The sequence below is a fragment of the Pelophylax lessonae genome, assembly GCF_965119305.1.
Source record: "Pelophylax lessonae genome assembly, chromosome: 3".
Taxonomy (NCBI): domain Eukaryota; kingdom Metazoa; phylum Chordata; class Amphibia; order Anura; family Ranidae; genus Pelophylax; species Pelophylax lessonae.
Window position 1 is genome coordinate 224,576,624 of NC_138770.1, and position 17,311 is coordinate 224,593,934.

Sequence of the window (17,311 nt, forward strand, 5' to 3'; positions counted from 1 at the left end):
AGGTGTCTGCGGACATGTCACCGCTGACATCCGCTGCCCCATAGGGATGCATGGAGGATCCGATCAGGTCCGCCTAAAAAACTGACAGGCGCATCGGATCAGAACGCTCGTGTGAAAGGGGCCTAACTAAAATCTAGTGGAACCAATTGCCTTCAGAAGTCACCTAATTAGTAAACAGGGTCCATCTGTGTGTAATTTAATCTCAGTATAAACACAGCTGTTCTGTGAAGCCCCGAGAAGTTTCTTATAAAACCTTAGTGAACAAACAGCATCATGAAGGCCAAGGAACACATCAGACAGGTCAGGGATAAAGCTGTAAAGAAGTTTAAAGAAGTTAGATTATAAAATAATATTCCAAGCTTTGAACATCTTAAGGAGCATTGTTTAATCCATAATCCGAAAATGGAAAGTATATGGCATAAGTGCAAACCTACCAAGACATGGCTGTCCACCTAAACTGACAGGCCGGGCAAAGAAAACAATAATCAGAGAAGCAGCCAGGAGGCCCATGGTAACTCTGGAGGAGCTGCAGAGATCCACAGTTTAGGTGGGAGAATCTGTCCACAGGAACACTATTAGTTGTACACTCCACAAATCTGGCCTTTATAGAAGAGTGGCAATAGGAAAGCCACTGTTGAAAGAAATCTATAGGAAGTCCTGTTTGCAGTTTGCGAGAAGCAAAGTGGGGGACACAGCAAACATGTGGAAGAAGGTGCTCTGGTCAAATGAGACCAAAATTACATTTTTGGGCCAAAAAGCAAAATGCTATGTGTGGCAAAAAACTTAACACTGCACATCACCCTGAACACACCATCCCCACCGTGAAACATGGTGGTGGCAGAAACATGTTCTGGGGATGCTTTTCCTCAGCAGGAACTGGGAAGCTGGTCAGCGTTAATAGGAAGATGGATGGAGCCAAATTCAGGGCAATCTTAGAAGAAAACTTGTTAGAGTCTGCAAAAGACCTGGGACTGGGGCAGAAGTTCACCTCCCAGCAGGACAACAACCCTAAACATACAGCCAGAGCTACAATAGAATGGTTCAGATCAAAGCATATTCATGTGTTAGAATGGCACAATCAAATTCCAGACCTAAATCGAATTGAGAATCTGTGGCAAGACTTGAAAATTGTTGTTCACAGACGCTCTCAGTCTAATGTAACAAAGCTTGAGCTATTTTGCAAAGAAGAATGGGCAAAACTGTCATTCTCTAGATGTGCAAAGCTGGTAAAGACATCCCCAATGAGACTTGCAGCTGTAATTGCAGTGAAACATTTGACCAACATAACAAATAGCCTAATATCGTTAATTGTTTTGCTCCATTTGCATTGAACAAATGTGCATGCACATTTCATGCATGAATTACTATGCAAATATTTTTATAACTACACCCCCTACAGTAGTCTAGAATGTTTTAAAATCTAGGATGCTTTTGTGCATCCAGCTTGTAAAATTAGCCTTACTTGTTCTTCATATAGAACAGTCTCTGTTCTCTATGAAGTATTTGGTAAATAATTTATCTTCCAACTGCAGTTCCAGTGTCTGCTCCTGACATTGCTAAAATCTTAGGTCTCATTCACGCAATATTTTGTCTTTCATATCAAAATGTGTTGCGCTGCACATGAGCAAACATTAAACACGTTCACAGCGTATAAAATAAAATGAAGATGTAATTCTGGTGTAAGTATTATCTTTACATTAAGTGAATAATTACGGTACATTATCTATAGTAGCTTTGTGAGTTGGAGCTTTTCAGCCCGTTATTTGCTCAGTAATATATTTTTTTCTCTAATTTTCTCTTATATATGCATTTTGGACTGTTTGTTGTCCAGTCTGATGATGTATTTATTTAATTAGGATGAATATGTATTTAGAATTTAATGTAAATGTGTGGTGGTTATATTGTACACTGCACCGAGGCTTGGATTCAGTTTGGAGCGAGGATTGGAGCAGTTTCCTGTAGCACTAAAATTGAGGTTTTAATCTGTGTTAAAAATAAGACGTGGTTTATCAGGCAGTGTATTTATATGCGGTGATGCAGTATGGTGCCCGTTGCCCCAGAAGATATCTTTTGATGCCAAAACACATTGGGCGTAGTCTCCTACTGACCTCATTGCGTACAAGGAAGTAGATGTCCATGTCAGTTTGGTGAATATTTATACATGTTCATGTCTTTTAACTTTGTATAAGTGTGTTTCTTTATGCAATAAAGAATCTTAAAAGCTTTTTACACTATGGAGAGGCTATTTTCCTCTTGCTTTACATGAACCATTATGCTGAACATCTGGTTATGTTTATCCAAATCTTCTAGATTGTAAGCTCTAACGAGCAGGGCCCTCTAGTTCCTCCTGTTTTGAACTGTATTGTAACTGTATTGTCTTCCTTCACATTGTAAAGCGCTGCGCAAACTGTTGGCGCTATATGAATCCTGTATAATAATAATAATAATGATGGTGTCCCCTGTTCACATTGAGGCTGTCTGGAATACAGAAGATTATACAAGAGCTTTGTGACCACTCTTAAATCAAGGTGGTCATGGAAAGTTGGTAAGCGTGTATCCCATAATCACTTTGGGCGATAGTTTCTGGTGGTGGCATTTGGAGATAACAGGAATGAACGATCTTTCACCTGTTAGCACAATTTGAATGGGACTTTCTTATTTACTTACCATTTGTTATGTCATAATTTATATATAATTACATATTTACTTTTATTTATGCACTGTGAACATGTTTAACCACTAGAGGATTTTGCTGTCTTACGTCTGGGCCACTTTTTGCGATTCGGCGCTGTGCGACTTTAACTGACAATTGCGTGGTCGTGCGACGCCATACCCAAACAAAATTTATGTCCTTTTTTTCCCACAGAGCTTTCTTTTGGTGGTATTTGATCACCTGTGCGATTTTTACTTTTTGCGCTATAAACAAAAAAAGAGCGTAAATTTTGAAAAAACAACAATATTTTTCACATTTTTTTATATGAAATTCCCCCCCAAAAAATGGAAAAATCAAATTTTTTTTACATTTTTGGCCAATTTGTTTTCTGCTACCTATATTTGGTAAAAAAATTCACAATAAGCGTATTTTGATTGGTTTGCGCAAAAGTTATTGCGTTTACTAACAAAGGGAAAGATTTCTGTCATTTTTGGTGTTTTTTTTTTTAACGCGTAATGGCGGTGATCTGCGATTTATTTTGAGGGACTGCGACATTGCGGCGGACAGATCGGACCCTTGACTGATTTTTGACACTTTTGGGGGTACCAGTGACATTACTGCAGTAATCAGTGCTATAAATATGCACTGTTACTGTAAAAATGACACTGGCAGGGAAGGGGTTAACTTTATTGGAGAGGGAGGGGTTAATGTATGCCTGGTGCTTACTGACGTGTGTGGGGGGAGGTGACTATGTGACACAAGGACAGATCCAGGGTTCAGCTATGCTGAACCCTGCAATCTGACCTTGCCTGTCACTTAGGAGATCCGCCCAGTTGTGTTTACACAAGCAGGCGGATCCCCACACTAGATCCCCGACGATCGGGGAAGAGCAGCGGCGATCGCCGCCGCTCCTCCCCTGGCCCGACTCCCGCTGTGACTGAATACAGCGGGAGCGAGCCTCCGGCGGCGCGCGAGCCTCCGGCGGCGCGCGCGCCACCGAGAAAGGGGAGTGTCTGACGACTTAGTACTACGTCGTCACACGATAACAAGCCACTTTGCCGCAGTAATATTACCGCAGGCAGACGTAAAGTGGTTAATGTTTGCTCATGTGTAGCGTGACACATTTTGATATATAAGTACATACATATGAAAGAATATCTTTTTTGTGTTTGCTGCTTTACTCTCAGGTATTTTCTTTTTGGGGGGGGGGGGGGGGGTGCACAAGTGCACGGTTTTTATATATAAGTTAAAATACACAATATTTTAGTGCTAGCTGTGACAATAGTTTAGTGTAATCTTGTAGCTGAATTTACAGGTAGATGCGGGTAATTGTGGCTACTCCGCCTATACAAACAGCGGTTGTGCATGTTCAGATGTGATTGCACAAGGAGCGATCACTTGAGGTTGGGGACAGATGATTGCTCTTGGATGCAAGCTGCTTTTGTCCAGTTGCCATCATCTGTCCTTACCTGCAGGTGATCTCTCCATGTACAATTGTTGAGGGTTAACAGCCACAACTATCCACATCCACCTGTAAATCCAGCTGCAAGATTAGGCTGAATTCTTGCTGCAGCTATAACTAAAGTACTGTGTGAATGAAGTCTTATCCTGAAATCCACATGCACAAAAAATCTTGATGATCCTATAATAAACTGCTACAAAGTCTCTTGTCCAGTGCAGTATATGATGTTGCTATATAAGCAAGTAGGTAAAAAGAAGTACATAAAAAAAAAATGCATAAATGTAAAACTCAAAATAGTGTTGCACAACACAGGATATGGGGTATTGTATTTTACAAAGCTCAATCCAAACATAACCTGTAACTGTTAAGTGAGGAAGGCCAATTATTATCAGAGGTAAGGAAACAGTATGTACTTATGTACTCCAGGAAAGTAAATAATGATACACAAAGAAATAGAGCACAATTAATTTTCAGACACTTTTCCTGATTATCTGCAGATTTAGAAGCTGTTACAACTGTTTTGATCATACTGTGTACAGCAATTAAGCAGCTATTCATTTTCCCCCAAGGCAATTGTATGATCCATGCTTCATTAAGAACATGACCTGCATTAATCTGAAAAACCTTTAGTACAAAAATATCCTTATGCCTGCAAAGGAAACTATGGTTGATGATATGTTAATTCAAACTTTAACTATTTTCTTCTTTGGTAGTGCTGGTAGACATACAGTAATTGATCTAAAGGTTTGAGTACAACTGCAGACCTCCTACAGACAAGGCAGATCTTCTCTGGAAATAGTCATTGTGTGTGGAATGCCACTTACTTTACTGAATGATTGTAATTTATTCTGATACTGTTTGTGAGGAATCAAAGCTCATTCTAGGGCTGTACATTCTTGTGGCTTTCTGTTAATTTGGTTGGTTGATTCTTCCTTGGTTTGACTATATCTATCAGATCTGGAGATCCACAAGAGGCTATTGGTGCAGCACATAGACAAAGCTGTCACGGCACAAACCTTTGTATATCCTAAAATATAGAGCTGTTTGAAGAAGTCATTTGAATCGCATTATTCATCAATTTAACATGGCCTATGCAACATACTGGTATATTTATTATTAATCTGATTGACTAACATTTAAACCTGTTGTGTTCATCCTTTAAAAAAATAACTCTTTATCAGTCTTCCTTCTAATTCCTTCAACCCACCTAGCAAAGCCACCTCCTTCCTGTTACACAAAGGAAAACACGTTTTATTAAAATCAATAGAAAATACAGAATATCATTGCTACAGATGACATTTTGTAATTTACTATATTACTATATTACTATAAAAACAAACTAATTTCAGCTTGCAGAACGCCATGGTATATCCTTGTAACTGCAGAAGCATTTTTAGTTTGTAGATGGAATGCTCCAGAACCCTCTGCTCTAGTAAATTAATTGCCGCCTCTTTCAGGGGTATGCACAGAGCTTCAAAGACACGCCACCCTACCTATCTTAAATAACATTTAAAATCTATAACACTTATCCATATACTGTATGCATAATAAAAATATACTTACTAGACCATGGAGTCCAGAGTTGTCTTCTTACAGACAAAGTTAAAGTGGTTGTAAACCCTCACGTATACCCAGTGAAGTGAATAGCCTCAGACGATACACAGAGATGAAACAAATCCTCCTACAGTTTTACTTGTATATCTGCTGTCTTCACCTTTCTACACCCTTTGAAAAGTGCAGATCATGTTAAAAATCTTTCTTCATTTTTCAGCAGCACATAGGGGTGGGTGGGGAAACTGGAATTGCACTGTGTGAGAGCTGATTGGAGGAAAGGGACACCCCCCCTCCCCTCTACATAGGCAGAGGAATGAAGGAACATGCAGAAATGTATTCTAAATAGACAAGCTCCATGCTTATCTCCCTCTAAGCTCTCTCACCGACACAAATTTTGAGCTCATGTTATCTCATGTGTCAGAGAACTTGTCAGAATGCATTTTTCTTTGTAATTTTTTCACATAATTCATTGCGAAATGAAGATTTTTTTTCACAAAATAGGCATTTCTCACACACTGTATAGGCATACTTGCAATCACACCCAAAAATACATTCTGCTACTCCTCCTGAGTATGGCAATACCACATGTGTGAGACTTTTTCACAGCCTGGTCACATACAGAGGCCCAGCATCCAAGTAGCACCTCCAGGCATTCTAGGAGCATAAATTACACATATAACTTCCTGACAACCTATCACACTTTTTAGCACCCTGGAGCACCAGGACAATGGAAACGCCCACAAAATAACCCCATTTTGGAAAGCAAACACCCAAACACATAATCTAGAAGGCATTATGAGTCGTATGAATTTGTCATTTTTTTTTTTTTTTTTTACACAATTCTTTGGTAAATGTGGAAAGAAAATTAAAATGCATTTTTATTTACACAAAGTTGTCCATTTATAAGATATTTCTAACATATAGCATGTACATAGCAAAAATGACACCCCAAAATACCTTCTGCTACTCCCTCCTGAGTATGGTGATACCACATGTGTGAAACTTTTACACAGCTTAGCCACATACAGAGGCCCAACATTCAGGGAGCATCATCAGGTGCTCTAGGGTCATAAAATTGCAAATCTAATTTCCTGACTACCCATTACACTTTTGTGAGGCACTGTAGGGCACTGATAAGCAGTGTAGTGGCACTGATGTGGCATGGATGAGCACTGATGTGGCACGGGTGAGCACTGATGTGGCATGGATGAGGCACGGATGAGCACTGATGTGGCATGGATTAGCACTTATGTGGCATGGATGAGCACTGATGTGGCATGGATGTGGCATTGATGAGCACTGATGTGGCATGGATGTGGCACGATTGAGCATTGATGTGGCACGGATGTGGCATGGATAAACACTGATGTGGCATGGATGAGGCATGGACGAGCACTGATGTGGCATAGATGTGGCACAGATGAGCACTGATGTGGCATGGATGAGCATTGATGTGGCACAGATGTGGCACAGATGAGCACTGATGTGGCATAGATGTGGCATGGATGAGCACTGATGTGGCATGGATGTGCACTTATGTGGCAGGGATGAGCACTGATGTGGCACAGATGTGGCATGGATGAGCACTGATGTGGCATGGATAATGCACAAATGAGCACTGATGTGGCATGGTTGGGCACAGATGAGGCATGGGTGGGCATGGATGAGGCATGGATGTGGCCCGGATAGGCATGAATGAGGCATCAATGAGGCACAGGTGGGCATGAATGAGGCACATATGGGCAGGAATAAGGCACAGATGAGGCACAGATGGACATGAATGAGGCTCAGATGGGCATGGATGGGCATAAATAAGGCTCAGATGGGGCAGGGGTGAGCACTGTGGCAGTTTCCCTCCTCTCCTCGCATGCTGTACCGATTGGTGTGTACAGCGTGTGAGGAGAAGAGATAGCTGAACTAGACATGCGTCGGTTTGTTGACAACTGATCGCTCCATCATTGAAAGGAGCAATCACATGATAAAGGGCTGCTGTCATTGGCCCTTTTCCATGATCCGTGATGCGTCGGATCTGGTGAACCCGGCGAGCACAAATACTTCCATATACGCACCCCAGGGGGGCATGCGGGAACGTGATTCTGGGAGGATGTCACTGTACGCCCTCCCAGAATAAGCTGAGCATGCTGTAGCCGTCATACGGCTATGGCCCTGTCGGCAGGCTCCCTGCTTATCTCCCTGTAAGCTCCCTCCCCAACATACATTTTAAGCTCATGTTATCTCATGTGTCAATGAAGCACCAGAGAAAAACGACCCTTATAGCTTTGGAGAGAGATAGGTAAACAATACAGATATATGTGCTTAGCTCAAATTTCATGAATTGGGTTTACAACAGCTTTAAGTTCCTCTTGCTCAACACTGCTCCTGTGCCACCATCTTTACTAGAGATCCAGTGCATGCACAGACACGCCTCCGGGATTTGTCAGGATGTTGCGTCTGTGTGAAATTCAGCACACTGCCTCCTGGGATGTGTGTGAGGTAGGCATTACAGGTGGCAGCAGTGGCAGAAAACATCGTCCTTGACCTGACAAAGATTGTGGAAATCAACATATAAAAAATATATATTTAATATATATTGTATAATTACAGTTTGCTTGGTTTTTTTTACTGCAATTGTGTAAATGGATTGGGGGTGAGGCAGCTGATAAGATTTTATTGAAACTGGTGAAGTTCCGCTTTAAGCTCATTTTACAGATTGCCTATTGCATAGAATGTGTTAATCTCAGCAATGCTCTTAGGTTTACGGCTCTAGGAGCTTTGGCTTTGGCTAGATGCTTTGGTTAGGTGATCCACATCTAAAGGAATGAAGGAGCATGGCAATGCCTTTTATTGTAATACTTGAATGATTATTTATATTAAACTTTTTACGTTTGTTACCAAAAACTGAGGTTTTCTCCAGCAATTGAAGCCACATTAGCCATTTAAAGCTGGCCATAAACTAGTATAAAACTTTCATTTTGGGAATGTTTGCTTCATTTTTGAATAGTTATGGGGTCAACTTGATGTTCTTTTTTGATCATAGTGCAGAAGCAGAATCAAGAATGTTTCTTAAAACAAACACATTTTTAACAGTGAATGTGTTTTTTTTTTTGGCAAACTATATTTATTCCAAAGTGGAATGTAAAAGCAAACAAATATTTGAAGCACTTTCAAATAACATTCGTAAGTCATCGAATGTACCGATTTATATTTTTCATACGACCAGTTTAATCAGCAGCAGATGCCCAAGGGCCAAGTTCTTTTATGCCCAGTACACACGATCCGAAAATCGGACGACGTTCCGTCCGTTTTTTTTTGTTGCTAGGAACTCTCAATAATATTCAAAAACGGGAGAGGTTACTTACGATACGAATTTTCTCGGACGATGATTCAAAAGCTTCCGGTATGCGTAACCACGCTGTAGCGTGTGAGGGGAAGTGATGTCTACTGCTCATGCGCTGTCTACTGCTCACCATTTTTTTCGGACGAACAACATACTGATAATACGATTATCATACGATGTGTTATAATACGATCAAAATTTTTATGCTTGCACGATCGGATAATATCGGGCGAACTGTCATGATCGCCTCTCGTAAAGCTGTGTACTAACGATCAGATTATCGTCCGATCTTTTCACAAACGTTATTTTTCGCCAGATTTATGGATCGTGTGTACGGGCCATTAGGAAGGGAATATGATTGTAGTGATCACCCTTGAAAGGACCAACTTATTTGCCCCAGGCTCCTTTCCCAGATTAGTGTGACAGCAGCCAGGCAGTAATCACTCTTTTTTCTCAATGAACAGTGTATGTATTGCTGAATACCTTGGATAGGGCATAAGGAGCTGTGTGATACTCCATGAATGCTAAGCAGTAATTTGAGGTCACTCTTCACTTTGTCACCACTTCTCAGGATAGTCCCTCTAGCATTGCACCAGAAAATGGACAGCATCAGAAATATCCCAGGTCAGGCAAGTAATAGTACTGAGACGCAAGGGATGGCAGCAGTAACAGTCACTAGGATCCCTAATTCAGGTCTGTACTCACAATGTCCCTGGATATATGGATACCTCCTTCCAATATCAAACAGACATTTCCACAATGAATTCTCCAGGCCGGAATCCTCAGTGAAATCTCTCGCTTAGCTTCAGAGATTCATAGCAAATCAGGCCCTCCAGCTCTGCCACAGCTAGGACCTTGATGAACACAAGTAGAATTCCACCTGGCCTGCCTGAAAGGGCAGCAACCCTTCTAGCTGGGAACTTCTCCTTCTGGACAAGAACAGGGCAAACCTATGCCCTAGACTATTTATGCACTCCCCAGCCCAGCACTCTTCCCCAGGGATTGGCTGAGACAACATAAATATTCAGGTTGCCGATTTGCCTTTCCAGAGCACTACATTCTGGGATCCACCAGAATCAAACCTGCAACCAGTGGAGCCCAAAACAGCCTTAAGCAATCTGCTTTACAGATGATTACTGATTACAGATGATTACAGTAGAGACTGATTACAGTAGAGCCAAAAAGAACTAAATTTACCTAGCTTTCCTAGTAACCTATCTAGGAGGGTGCCCCAAGATTAAAGTTAGATCTGGAATGATGTGGTGTGTTAATGTGAGTTATTTCACCTGTTATTGTGTGGTTTGAATTTGCTGCCAATGGAAGACAACAAATCGAAAAACATGCAGAACAGTTTTTTTACTCGGCATGGGGTTCAGCTTAAAATCTGACCAAGACTACTTAAAGCGGAGTTCCGGGCACAAAATCGACCTAATCGATTATTTTTTTTTTACTCACCTTGTATTCATAGAAAGAAATACTCACCTATTCTCCACTTCCTCCCTCTGTGGCCGCGGCCCGCGCCGTCACTTCCAGTTCGCAATGATTCCTGGGAGCTGAACGTCATCGCTCCCAGGAATCAATGCGACGTCACCGGCCCCGGTCGTCACTTCCGGTGCGACGCCGCATTCCCTGCTAAACAGCTTCTGGGCATGCCATTTTATAAGTAAGTATTTCTTCTTGCAGATAAGTGCGAACCGGGACAGATCAGAGGCTAGCCATTGTGGAATGTACTAGCCCTGACTGTCCCGGGGGTGTGTTTGTGGAAAAAATGTTTTAGTGCCCGGAACTCCGCTTTAAATTACAAATGCTGGGTACAGATGGATCAAAATTAGATTGGTTCCTGCTGAGCCAGCTTAATTTCAATACATGTGTAGCAATCTATTTTCAACAGAATCTAGTCATTAGACCAGATTCAGTCTAATGGGTTAGCTGGAAAACCAGCATTCAATCAGCCCATGCAGCCACTTGCTTAAGTGCTGATCAGTGTATTCTGACAGGGGGGATGTTTTTTTGTTTTTTTTTCCGCTCAGCCTGCTTTAGGCACAAAATATCCCTGGTCAAATAGCTAAGCAACCCTTATGAAATGTGAGAAAACAGCTATTTTGGTTGTGTTTTACCATACCAGATTTTATTTAAAAACTATACATATAGATACTATTACATCTGTGTGACATTTACAGACAGTATAGAAGGCTAGACATAAACCTATTATACCTTTGTATGGCAAATTTAAAAATTGTTCAGAAAAGCTGTATGTCTTAGAAGAAATGTAATACTGTGAGCGAGTTCCATTAACACAGCTTGCATTATCCTCAGTGTATAGCCTTCAATGCTTCATAGTTATTATTATTCCCATAGTTATAATAGAAGAAACAGAAGTCTTTTCAACATATGGCTGATAAAAATAATATTCACACTGCTAAGCATATTCCATCCAATATGTAATAACCAAGTTGATCAATTTGACGGTACAATTAAAAGTTCACAGATAAAGCTAACACATTTAATGATGTTGGTTTATAAACTGAAGTTCAGCAGAAGGTGGGCAGAAGTATTTTGAGAATTGTTGTTTGTAAAAATTAGATTAACTTGAAATGTATAACAGCCTTCTCATAATCTATACTAAATCACTTAAATAACCTAATTTGCATGTGTTCATGTCATTTTGCTATCAATTTAGGCATTAGTTTAGTTTAACCAGTAGTCAACCATGCTTTAACTGAATGACGTCTACAGCGCAGTCTTAAAGTCCTGAGAGGGTGTCAATTAATGTCCTTCCAGAACCCTGCCCTCTGTCCGTCTCCTGCAGCGTGCATTGGTGTGTTCTGTGACCTTTGGACACAGCTGATCACAGATTGGGGTAAAGGGCCAATCACAGTGGGCACATCTGCAAGCGGATCACATGTAAACAGACTTGCCAGCTATCAGCATTTCTTTCCTCCTATGCTGTGTCTGTGGGAGGAAAGAAGAGCTGTTACCCAGCAAGGCTGTGAGGAAATCGTTCACACTGATAATCAGGGCATTGATCATCAGTGCACTGATGATGAATGCAACCCCATCATTGCTCCCTATCAGTGCCAATCAGCGCCTCCTCAACGGTGCCCATCAGTGCCACCTATCAGTGCCATCTATTAGTGCCAATCAGTGCAGCCTCATTAGTGCCACCTTATCAGTGCCCTTCAGTGCCTCCTATCAGTGCCCATTAGTGCCCCCTTTCAGTGCCAATCAGTTCATCCTCATCAGTGCCACCTCATCAGGGCCCATCAGTGTAATGTAATTGTAAAGGCATGGATGAGAGAATTTGGAGTGGAGGAAATTGACTGGCCTGCACAGAGTCCTGACCTCAACCCAATAGAACGCCTTTGAAATGAATTGGAGCGGAGACTGCGAGCCAAGCCTTCTCGTCCAACATCAGTGCCTGACCTCATTAATGCGCTTCTGGAAGAATGGTCAAACATTCCCATAGACACACTCCTAAACCTTGTGGACAGCCTTCCCAAAAGGTTTGAAGCTGTTATAGCTGCAAAAGGTGGACCAAATCAATATTTAACCCTACGGACTAAGACTGGGATGCCATTAAAGTTCATCTGCGTGTAAAGGCAGGCTTCACAATACTTTTGGTAATATAGTGTATACAGTATATAGTGGTTAGAATAGGAGAATTTGTTGAATGCTATGAATTTGCTGTACAAACCCCTCCAGTTTTGAATGGTGTATGTTAACTGCCTTGCTGAATAAGCATGCAAGCAAATCTGCTTGGACTGTGCCTGGGTGTCATGCGTGGAAAACCAGTCCAAAACTGTATTTTAGGGCATTGCAGCCCACTTTTATTTAGAAGCAAGTCAAAGTTCATACAGATAGCTCTTACCACACAGGGGGTTTCTCACTATCACTGCAAAGACATAACATTCAGCCTCCTGGATCTCATGTGGCAGCTTTACTGCTTCGTGTACCTCTGCAAGGTCTCCCTGACCATCAAACAACTTTTGGTCTTCTCATCATCAAACACATCCCAGGGTTATGCTCAGACGCTATACTTAAGCTGTGTTTTTCCTTGTCCCTCCTGGACTCTCTCTACAGCTTCCTAGCTGCTCCCGTCCCACATGGTCTTCCTCTTAGGCTTAGGCCTTCCTCTGTCCCAATCTGAACACCTTGATGCATGACAGCATCTCACACAGCTCCCCTCAGACACACTGACCTCCCTCAGGAAGTTGGGGCCCTGATCTCTAACTCTGGTTCAATTATGAAGCCAGCACACCCCTGAGCCATCAGTGTGCTTGCTTCTCCCAAAATCTGGTGTAAACCACCAATTTACTGGGTAGCACAGGGTCACCCTGCTACAAATCTCCCCCTTTGTATCAAACCAGAGGAAGGGACACATAAACCCCTCACTATGGATGGGACACCTCTGTGCCAGCCATTAGCTGCCTACACCCAACTCTTTTTCCAAGTATGTTTCCACAAGCACTTCACCTAGTAGGCACCTCTGCCGACTATCAGCAACATGAGTCATAACCTGTCCAACCTCCGCTTACATCTTTTTCCAGGTGTGCTTCCACAAGCACTTCACCTAGGCACCTCTGCCGACTATCAGCAACATGAGTCATAACCTGTCCAACCTCCGCTAACATCTTTTTCCGGGTGTGCTTCCACAAGCACTTCACCTAGTAGGCACCTCTGCCGACTATCCGCAACATGAGTCATAACCTGTCCAACCTCCGCTTACATCTTTTTCCGGGTGTGCTTCCACAAGCACTTCACCTAGTAGGCACCTCTGCTGACTATCAGCAACATGAGTCATAACCTGTCCAACCTCCGCTAACATCTTTTTCCGGGTGTGCTTCCACAAGCACTTCACCTAGTAGGCACCTCTGCCGACTATCCGCAACATGAGTCATAACCTGTCCAACCTCCGCTTACATCTTTTTCCGGGTGTGCTTCCACAAGCACTTCACCTAGTAGGCACCTCTGCCGACTATCAGCAACATGAGTCATAACCTGTCCAACCTCTGCTCACATCTTTTTCCGGGTGTGCTTCCACAAGCACTTCACCTAGGCACCTCTGCCGACTATCAGCAACATGAGTCATAACCTGTCCAACCTCCGCTTACATCTTTTTCCGGGTGTGCTTCCACAAGCACTTCTTCCTGAACAGTGGGCTCCCACTAATCTCTCTACTATCCCTTCTACCTTCTGGCCTACATTCCTTTTTACATATCCCTCTATGGCACCTGTAAGGGACTGACCTCTCTCACTACCTGACTCTGTGTGGATACCCTTTGCAACCAAACCATCTGAGATTAACACCACATCTTTTTGTTTAACTTGAAAAGCAGCAATCCACAAGGAATTACACATATCATTATCATCATCAGCATCACCCCAGAACTCTTCTCCCACTATTTTCTAGGACAGTGTCTGTGGAGGGATCACATACAGGTCAGTGGTTACTCCCCATGGGACTTTCCCAAAGTTTTTTGTCCAACACTCCATAAGCAACTGTTCTACCAACCAAACTTTTCAAACACATATTTGTACACAAGTTTCTTTAACCATTTCTGTGGCCTCTGGTACTTCAATAAATGCCTCTGACCTGTCCAACAGTGATCTAGAGGGTCTCTCATACCCAACATCAGTAGGAAGCAACCCAGCACACTGTGGGACAACAGATTAAGAATACCCGCGCTATGGAGTGTGTTCGTAACACAAATACATACAAATAGATAAATGAATATATATAGAACGGTGGTTGTGCTGCCTCCAACCTACCACTAGGGTAAGAAATAAATTGGGTAAAAATGTTGGTATATGGCGCTACCACCGTGCACAAACCAATTTGTGCAAAAACTACTTTTCAATGTAAAATTGTAACCTTTATGAAAAAGTGCACTGTGCTGGAAAAAATTGGCCAATAAGCCAACTTGTGCTGGAATGAGAAAGAAAATGTGCACTGTGCTGCAGGATATTGTTGTATCTACTTGCTGAACAACAATTCCAACATGGTTTTACACACTTTCCCTTTACAGTTACCAACGCTTTTATTTCCTGTCAGAATGTCTCCGGGTACCTTAATCTGCACTTCTTTACGGGTGATGAACAAAATTCCTGCTACTGCCAGGCCCCTACCTCACATGAGTTCAAGCAGGTGAGACTGTATACGCACCACATACCAACCACTGCTCAGCTGCACCTCAGACCACCAGTAGGAATGCATCCCATCACACTATTAGACAGAGAGACTTCTAACATGTATGTCATTTCTAATTTCTCTAGCAGTTCTCCCGAGTGCCTTCCACACAAAAGCACTCTCAACGAAAACTGTGAAACCACTTTCCACACAAGTAACCAACATTGCAGTAACGTTACCTGTACTACCTGTCTCCAATGAATGGTACTACGCAGTACCAGGACATCCATCTGCATTCGATATAGGCAGGTATACAGAGAAAGGGTTTTCAACAATTCCAACATTTCCCATAACATCTCTGTTATTTCTAATTACCCCACATCTAAACACAGAACTTTAGAAACTCTTCCCTTACTAGCAACATACTAAGGCTTGAGAGGCCGAGCCACTTAAAGAGACCAACTGACCCAATACTATTGACTCTTCTGCAGCCTCTCCATTTGCAACAGCAGCAATAGTGTCCACCTCACTATTACTTTCAGATCTCGCCATGAAACTTGGTATCCTCCTGTGGAGCCGACCTGCTAAAGGAGCTGCATGTAGCACTGTGCAAACAGAACTGTCTTAAAGGTGGATACCACCAGACTCAGAACCTGTATGCAAAATGGAAGAGAGAACTATCTGTGTGACAGCAGCTGGTGAATCACATCCTGTAGTTTCTGAAGTTTGTCCAAAGGACCACCCTGGTCAGAATTAGAATCAGACCCAGGTAAATCAATTGCCTGGACAGGGATAGGAGGGACCTTATGTAGGTCGGACACCACCTGAACCTTTTTAGGAATTAAATCCACACAAGGAGACTCAGGACCTAAAAAACCTGAAAAGGACAAGCTTTGTCTCCCTTTCTGGGTACCCCCAAAATAATCATTTTGTGGATCCCATTGACGCTCATGAAGGAGGTCCACGAGACCGGAAACCAGTGAAGATATCGCCCCACCCCAATAATAATTGAGGGCAGACCTTCATGGTGAAGGGGTCTTGTCTGCAGGTCCAGAGAAGCTAGCTCTAGGCTTACCAGACCAAGAATGCTTGGAACCTCCCGAGGAAGATTTGAAGAATCTGTTACCCTTATTCTCCGTCCTAGAAGCGCAAAATAATTTTCTATGTGCTGAGAAGGGGTGCCCCCGTCTGCAACAAGGCTTCTTCCCTTTCCTAGACTATGGTAGGAAGGTACTCTTTCCCCCGTGATACCTTTAATGATGTCAACCAGGGTAGCCCCAAACAGGCAATCATCTTGAAAGGGCAGATCAATGAGAGTTTTCTTAGAGGCTTTGTCTGAGGACCAATTCTTAAGCCACAGCACATGCCTAATTACCGCCGCTAAAACAGAAAGTTTGGACAGCACATGAGCTGTATCCAAAGCTGCATAACAAATAAACTGCAGCCCATGGACCAAGTGGTCTGCTAAATCAACATAAGCAGCAGGGACCTGCTCACCCCCCAGGCCCTGCCACAAAAGCTTGGCCCATTCAGTTAGGGTCTAAGACACCAGGGCTGAGGCAAAGACTGGCCGCAATGTTGAACCAGCCATAGTAAACATGCTGCGTGCCCCAGCCTCCGCTTTCCTGTCAACCAGGTCCTTAAAGGATGAGGATTCCTCTACTGGGATCATGGTAGCTTTGATCAACCTGAAAACAGGAGGTCTAGTCGACTTTTTTAAAAGCGACTCCTCAAAATGGTAACATACAGCAAAACGTTTGGGGACCACAAAGGGTAATTTTGGTTGTTCCCATTCCTTACAAGAACATCTGTCAAAATAAGGCACATAAGGAAACACCTTTGGAGTGCGAGGTGACTTATGCGTACCAAACGGCACAGCCACGTCCGTGGCTACATTTGCCGCATCCTCCATTCTTAAAGTCTCCCGCACTTCAGTGATAAGTGCATCTACCTTTTTAATTCACTGCTGCGTCCATGGAGAAATCATCCTCAGTATCGGATGGATCTAGGGGTGTGATATTAAGCCCCCCTGGACGGGCCGCATCCATGGCGGCATCAGCCTCAGAATCAGATTAGACAGACTGAGCAGGGAAAGGCAGGGGATGCTTCCTCCTGGGACTTTGCCCACGCGCCATTTCCACCTGGGACACTAAGGACTGCAGAACCACCGTCAGTGCA